The sequence below is a fragment of the Fukomys damarensis genome, unplaced genomic scaffold, assembly GCF_012274545.1.
Source record: "Fukomys damarensis isolate Sample0158 unplaced genomic scaffold, DMR_v1.0_HiC HiC_scaffold_17, whole genome shotgun sequence".
Taxonomy (NCBI): Eukaryota; Metazoa; Chordata; class Mammalia; order Rodentia; family Bathyergidae; genus Fukomys; species Fukomys damarensis.
The window spans coordinates 24,710,080-24,716,079 of record NW_022900929.1 but is presented as its reverse complement, the minus strand read 5'-3'; the positions used below and the strand labels follow the sequence as shown (position 1 = coordinate 24,716,079).

Below are 6,000 nucleotides of genomic sequence, written 5' to 3'. Positions count from 1 at the left end.
TGGTTCTGGTGATCGAACTCAGGAACTTGTGCTTTTGAGGCAAGTAGCAGAACCACTGAACTAAATCCCCGGCCCTTCTGCAGCCCTTTTTAAAACTTGTGGTCCTCCTTGGATTGCAGGTGTGTGCTGCTGGGCCAACCTGGAATCTTAAGTGAGTCTTTTTTTTTAGATGATAAAGATTGAATCTGAGACATTCCATCTTTTTTTTAATTTTCATTTTGAGACAAGGTCTTGCTAAGTCACTGAGTTGCCCAGTCTGGGGTCCAAGTTGTGATCCTCCTGCCTCAGCCTCCTAGAATGCTAGGATCACAGGGCTGCAACACCGCACCTAGTTTATGGAGTCTTCTAGGTTGGGGGTCGGCAAGCACACCTGCTCTGAAAAAGGGCAGCACACAAAAGCAGAAGCTGGTCTACAGCTGTTCCCTAGGGCCTGGGCACAGGTCTGAGGGTGGGGCATGGGCCCAGATCTCCTCGTCCCCAAGGCAGGGTGTGGCCAAGTTCAGTGTGGCAGTGGCAGGGGCAGGGTGAGGGGCAGGCAGTGACCTCAGTGAGACGGCAGTGCCAGCATGTCTGTCACCTCCCTGTCCCCCAGGAGTGGCCAGCGGCTCTGATGAGCACCTGAACCCGCACCCAAGCAGACTGGGAGTGAGGGGCTTTGCCCACCCCATCCTAGCCAGGAGACAGGGTCCCTCAGTGGGCCCCAGAGCCACCTGCTGTCTGAGGATTCTGTGGCCCATGGTCGGCAGCCAGGCCCTCCCTGCACCACACATTGAGCTGTGTACCAGGCCATGGGGGCACTGAGTGTTTTCTCTTCTCTGGGCCTTCTTGGAACCCAGGCCGGGGTCCTCATGCCCTGGCCTCTTCTGCCTCTCAGCACTCAGTGTGCCCTGTGTGACAGAAGCAGGGAGGGTAGGGACCAGGCCCCTCAGATCCAGGCACAAGTTCCCAACTGTGTTCTGGACGGGATTGTGTTTGTGTGTTTGTGTGTGTGTGTGTGTACTGATGTGTCTGTGTGTGCATGGGGAGATGTCTGCATGGGCTGCATGTGTGTGCTATTTACACGAATGTGTATGTGAAGGTGCCTTGCACAAGTGTGTACATGCGGAGGTGTATCTGCATGAGTGTGTGTGGTCTCTGTGCATGACTGTGTGGCTGGAGATGGCTTGCACAAGTGTGTGTGGAGGTGTTCATATGCACAAGTGTCTGCATGTGGCATGACATGTACATGTGTGTCTGTGTGTAGCGTTATCTGTGTGAGCACAAGTGTATATGTGCAGGTGTCTGTGTGCCCTGTGTATGCGTGTTTATGCGTATGCGAGTTGGTCAGTCCATGAGCACTCGAGTTCCCAATGAGCTTCCGGCCCAGGATGGTGCTGTGCTGGTGCACTGGGCTCCTGCTCGGGAGGACACTTCAGGTGCCCAGGGAGCTGTCTGAATGCAGAACTCAGTGTGTCAGGGGCGGTGCCTTCTGGGTGCTGAGGCGCCTGTCACTACAGCAGCAGGGAGGGGCCATGGGGCCTCTGTGTGCCCAGACGCTGGGGACTGTTGAGTCTGGGACGATGGCCGCCCCTCCGCCTGGGGTGCTGTGTGGGGGACCTGGGCCCCAGAGGGCAGATCGTGGTGGCCTGCTGCCTATTCGGGGCCAGGTGGGGAGTCCTGCCCCTGTGGCCACCACTGACCACTTAGGGGGTGGCCCCTTTGTCCCCTCATCCAGCTCCATTCCACCCTCCCCTTGTCAGTCAGGGCTGCCCTGTGTCTGCTTCCCCAGCCCAGGTGGGTGACGGTGGCCCGCTCCATCTCAGAGTCAAGTGACCCTTGTGCGTCACTGGCCCTGCCTGGTGGAGCTCCTTCTCTGCCAGGCCCAGGAGACCTGAAGGGACAGTAGGCCAGCGTGAGAGGGATGGTGCCCACTGGGCTGGAACCAGGTGTGTACGTGCTCTTTGGAGATCAGCACTTGTGGGAATGCAGGGGGACACATTCCCAGGTTTGGGGAAGTTTCTTTGGAGCTGCATTGGCGGCTCATCTGCCCTTATGCTACCTCCTGCTCTAGGGAGTGTCCCTGAGCAGGCCTGGTCATGCCTGTGGTCCTGATGTGGCCACAACCATGGACTATGATACAGCCTCTGACTCTTGGCACCAGAGACCCGAGCACTGGAGCCATCTTCCCCTGGGTGGAAGCCGGAGGCTCCAGGACATAACCCAGCCCTGGCCTTGCCTTCACTGCAGTGACCCTGCCTCAGTCCTCCCTCCTGTGCACTCAGCTGCCAGGTCACCTCCCCTTAGGGACCCAGGCTCCTCTGACCCCCTGACCCATGGGCTTGCCTGAGGGCAGGTGGCACCTCACCTCTGGGAGACACTGGTGCCCCCCCTGTGGCCCTGCTGAGAGAACTTGGTGAGCAGCTCGGTTTCATGTGGCACAGGGAGCATGAGATGCTGATTGCTCAGGGTCCCTCTCCCCCTTGCTCCGTGCTTCCTGGCCAGGTGGCAAGGCACGCCTCTTCTTGAGACCCCAGTGCTCCTTCAGTTGGTTTCCTCCAGGTCTCCCCATAGCCCCGCACTCCCACTTCCAGTTGGCCCAAGTTCTGTGCTTCCTCCTCCCATAATAATAGGGCCGGTGCTTCTCTGGCAAGACCCTATAAGTGGGGTGAGGAGAGGGACCCAGACAGCAGGGTGGGAGGTGACCCTTAGTCTGTCTACCCACACCTTACAGAGTCCAATACAGATGCAGGGCTCTCCTCTTCCTCGGGCATCCCCGGGACTGTGGGGTGTGCTGTCCCCCCATACTGGCTGTATCCAGAGCCACCCAGGGCCCAGGGGAGACGCATGGGTCCTTCAAGGCTCGGCTGCAGGAAAGCGGTGGTGGCACTGGACACAGAAGGACCACGGTCTTCCCATAGCTGCCGGTGCTCTGCCACACCCGCTATGCCAAAGACAGCAGTCATTGGATTTTTAAAATTTAATACTTAATTGAATAGATGATTGCGAGACATTCAAAGTCTGTGAATGCACTGAATAATTAGTGATTATTAAACTACCGTTAACAAAAGCAGGTGGAGGAACATTAATTGACTGGGGGTAAAGAGATCATTGGGTGTGTGAGCCTAGCCCTCCCCCCCCACCCCCACTGTCACACGGACTGCTGCTCTGAGAGTGGGGTTCACCCTGTGTGGAAGTGAGAGGGTGTCAGGCCCAGGCAGCAGGCACACAGGTGGCCCTGGTTAGAGCCCCCAGGGATGGGATGAGCTGAGCCAGGGGCCAGGGGCTCCAGGGAAGGCTGAGATTTGGAGCTGGCTCACAGAGGGGGTCATGTGCCCCCTGCCCCTGAAGGGCTCAGGTGGTGATCTCACAGGTGAGGCCCAGGCTCCCCATGCTCCCCTCCGCTGTGGGCCTTGCAGCAGAGCTGTCCTCAGGTCACAGAGGTGGTCCAGCCTGCACCTCAAGAGGAAAAAGCTGGGGAGCAGTGCACTCAGCCCAAGCCTGCCAAGTGCCTTCCTGGCCCTGCAGCCCAGATCCGACCCCTGCCCAGGGGAAATGGAGCGCAGCGGCAGAATCCACAGAACTGGGTTAATAAGGACAGCACTGCAGTGCTGGGCAGCTGAGCATGCGCAGGAAGTTGTGCCTGCCCTCCCGGGAACCCTCTGTCCCCTCCTGGCTGTGCCTGCTTCCTCCACCTTCACCCCGTCACAGCTGGCAGATCAGGAAGCGCAGGTGGGGTCACCCCTCTGAGACCCGTCCTTTCTAAACCTGTAACTGGTCCTGGCACCAGGACTGAGGTTCATGGTGTGGGCCTAGAGCTCTCTGCTGCAACTGCTGAGGGAGTTAGAGAGGAGGTGGGTCCAGGGGCTGCCCCACGACCATCCTGGGATGAAGCATGGGGTCAAGAGGGAACCAGGAAGGTGCTGCTGGGTTTAGCAACTGGGTTCAGTGTCAGATAAACATGAAAAACACCGAGTATGAATGTGTTCCATATTGCATGGGGTATGCCTGTACTAAAATATTACTTTTGAACTTTGCCATCTGATGTTCTGATTTACCTGGATGTCCTGTGTTTTATGTGGCAGGAGGAGACAAGGTGGTGGCGAGGATGATGGGTTTTTATAGTAGGTTCGTAACTCAACCCGCAGCATCAAAGGTTTCTGGAAAGAGGCCCCAGAGGAGGCCATGTCCACCCCACTGAGTGGTAAAGGGCTGCAGGCAAGGGACCCTGAGCTGGCCAGAAGGCGGCAGGACTGGCTTTGGTATCAAGGGCCATCCACGGGCTGGGGATTTAGCTCAGTGGTGCTGTCACCTGACTCACAAGCGCAAGGACCTGAGTTCGATCCCTGGTACCAAAACAAACAAACAAAAAAACGCCTGCCTCAAGGACCATCCACGAACTCAGGGCCTTTCTGAGGATCAGCCTGCTGGCTCCTCCTGGCCACTCACCTTGGGGCTGAGGCTGGGAGGTTGAGCTCCATCACCTCATGGCCTTGTGGCCTCAGAGGAGGGATTCCAGATGCTCCTGCTACAGTCTCCTCTTAAAATGGGTGCAGGGATGCCCCAGTGCTGCCTGGTTTCTGAGGGTGATGCCACCCACCTGGAGGGCTCTGAGACTGCCCTTGCCCACCCCAAGAAGTGGGCAGGTGGGCAGCTGGGATGAAGGCCGATGGAGGCTGGGTTACCTCCCCCTCCGTGGCATTGCAGCCTGTGGGCCTCCGCGGCCGGCAGGACCTCCTGGCTACAGAGCCGTGGAGGCAGCTCAGGCTGGGCCTTTCTAGATGGCTTAGTGAGGGTCACAAGGGTGTCGGAGACTAGAACAGTCCTTGAAGGGTGAAGGAAATGTGAAGACTTTCTGTAAAGTACCAGATAGTATGTGGGCACTGTTGCCCATCAGTTGAGGGTGCTTTTTAGCTTGATTTGGATAGAAATTAGGAAAAAGTGTCACTACTGGTCTCTGACTGACAGCCTCAGGTATTACAGTTCTTAGAGCAACTGCTGTCTGTGCTATTCACCATGAGGCTCCTTGGAACTTTCTGGGAACACTGCAGTGAAGCTTTATTTGAACAGGACCTATGATACAAGACAAAAGAGTAATATACCAGAGGAAGCACCCCCAGATCAACAGAGGAAGAGTGAGGTGCTGCTTATATAGCCAGTGCAGCCCTATGATTGGTCCATATTAAAGCCTATTGATTTGTCTAAATTCAGGCCTGGGATTGGTCCAAATCTGAGCCTATTGATTGGTCCAAATATGGGCCTGTCGATTGGTCCAAATATGAACCTGCCTATTGGTCCAAATCGGTCTAAACACAAGCCTTCTGATCTAAGCCTGCTGATTGGATCAATTTTAGTTCTATTGCTTGGTTCAAATTCAAGCCCACTGGGGTCAGGGTAGACACTCTGGGAGCCAGTGTGGGGTCCAAGACTGCCAAAGTTATGGGGGCAGAGACAGGAGCTATTGAAACGATGGGGACAAAACCAGGGAATTGTGAGGAGTGCTGGCTATGTTCATCACAGTGTATTGGGGTTTGAGGAGGTTAGGGGTGTCAGTAGTGGGCCTGGCCCCTTCCCTAATCTCTACTACCTTAGGGGAGGTTTCCTTGCTACTTCTGCAGAGAGGGAGGAGACCTCCTCTCAGGGTGTCCTAGCAAGCATAGGGCTGTCCCAGTTCCTCCTGGGGACTGAGGGGAAGGGTGTGACTGCTGTCAGCCGAACCACACCCCCTCCTTTGTCACAGGAGAAGGGGAGGGTTGGCACTTCTGTCTCAGCAGGGTCTCCTATTTTCCCTGTCCCTTTACCCGTGTAGAAAGGCTCAAAATGGCAGGCTGCAGGCTGAGCTTGGCTCCTTGGTGACATTCGGACACCTGTCCAAGTACTGGCAAGGACGGAGCATGTGGGCAGAGCAGGGCAGAGGAAGCGGTTAAGCACACGGTGATGGGGAGGAGGTGGGGGCAGGAGTGTGGCCCTGGCGAGGCTCCTGTGTCCTTGTGAGTCTGGGTCCTGGGTACGTCTTCAGGGTTA

The 6,000-nt window shown here is 56.5% G+C and overlaps 1 protein-coding gene across 1 annotated transcript in view; it reads left to right on the top strand.

The window, feature by feature from the left end:
• Positions 1-6,000, top strand: part of Camk2b (calcium/calmodulin dependent protein kinase II beta) — a 91,899-nt gene that overhangs the window by 46,621 nt on the left and 39,278 nt on the right. The gene's annotated exons all lie outside the window — the stretch shown is intronic.